The sequence below is a fragment of the Oratosquilla oratoria genome, chromosome 7 (genome assembly GCF_046742065.1).
Source record: "Oratosquilla oratoria isolate Oo_2021 chromosome 7, ASM4674206v1, whole genome shotgun sequence".
Lineage (NCBI taxonomy): Eukaryota > Metazoa > Arthropoda > Malacostraca > Stomatopoda > Squillidae > Oratosquilla > Oratosquilla oratoria.
In genome coordinates, this window is record NC_134783.1 from 35,699,606 (window position 1) to 35,700,800 (window position 1,195).

Here is a 1,195-nt window from a genome sequence, read left to right on the forward strand (position 1 = left end):
CTTCCTGTAATACCATTCTCCCTCTTGCCGTGCCTTCTCCCATCGCCTATTATGTCCTTTGGTCATCATGACAGGTGCAGAGAGAGCCGCCGCAACGGTTCAAAACAAAGAACAATGAATGGTCACTTCAGCCGCAGATGTCTTGGGGTGTTTCACCAGGGTTGGCCCAGTATCCTGGTGGCAGTCGAATGGAATCCATACGACCAGATTTGCAGACGGAGGTTCCTTTCCCCTTCACTTTGCAAAATGAGCAGAACATAAGCAGCAATATGATCTACCTAAGTTGTTTACTATGATATGCTCATGTTATTTCATGTTGTCTTATTGTATGTTATTGCATTTAGTCTGCTAGTCTGTTCTATTCATTTATTGATATACATACACGAATACACACATAGACACAGAAACACACACACATATATACAGTTTACACATAAGCACATACACACGAATACGTGTGTGTGTGTGTGTGTGAGAGAGAGTGTTGCCTTAAGCATGTTCCCATTTTGAGAAGAATATCCACTGCTGCTTCAACGCTTGTGAGGACCGAATCCAACAACCTCTAGGGAGGAAAGCGACAAGAAACATTTTCACTGCGGCATAGTTAATGTACCAAAGCATCACCGTGCCCCATCACCACATCCAGAGAGCAGAAGCGGATGTTGGGCATCTCCTGCTACCTAAACAGGAAGATCATGTGTAAGAGTTTATCAGCCAAGTGAACAATATCACGCAGCACAAAGTTCTGTGCCGAAGAATGAACCCAACGCGGCGTTCCAGGAGGGATGTCGAGCAAGCACGCGAAAAAAGTTCTGGAGAAGGCGCAACGATCAATCGCCTTCAGTCTCCCAGAGTTACACTCATGATCTGAGCCCAGCCTGCTAACCACTAAACCTCCAAGCTTCCATTAACAACAACCCAAAGTACACATATATACATATATGTATACACACACACATTTATACATACATACATATACCAAAGGTTTTCCCCCTTATAAGGAAGGTAACCAAAAAACAAAAGCATAAAAACCACTCCCACCCATTCCATCCCTAACATACTCCACTCCCCTCCACCCTCTTCCCTCCCTGTTATCTTGGCAACTCCTGGATGACCGGTTATCCCTGCATCTCGCCCACTGCCCTGGGTCAGAAGCATTGTCGCAAGTCACAGTATATCCACAGCAAGACTGTGT